Here is a 257-nt window from a genome sequence, read left to right as displayed (position 1 = left end):
TCCGGCCAAACAAAAGCTGTTTCGGCATGCGGTGGCTGGGCATGCGGGCTACATGACCCAGCCATCGCAGCCTTGCCTGCTGGAGGAGCTCACCGATGGGACCCTGCCCAGATCTTTCAAGGATTTGTGAGCTCCTCACACAATCCAGTCTGGTTAAACCCAGGATGGATCGTAGGGAGGCCAGCCTAAATGTTTCTAACCGGCGAAGATGTTCCATTAGGGGGGTCCACGTTTCGCAAGCGTAGAGAAGGGAGGGA

Source organism: Petromyzon marinus, unplaced genomic scaffold (assembly GCF_048934315.1).
Source record: "Petromyzon marinus isolate PM22_M1 ecotype Great Lakes invasive population unplaced genomic scaffold, UKy_Petmar_22M1.pri1.0 PM_Scaffold_38, whole genome shotgun sequence".
NCBI classification, from domain to species: domain Eukaryota; kingdom Metazoa; phylum Chordata; class Hyperoartia; order Petromyzontiformes; family Petromyzontidae; genus Petromyzon; species Petromyzon marinus.
This window is presented reverse-complemented; position numbering follows the sequence as displayed.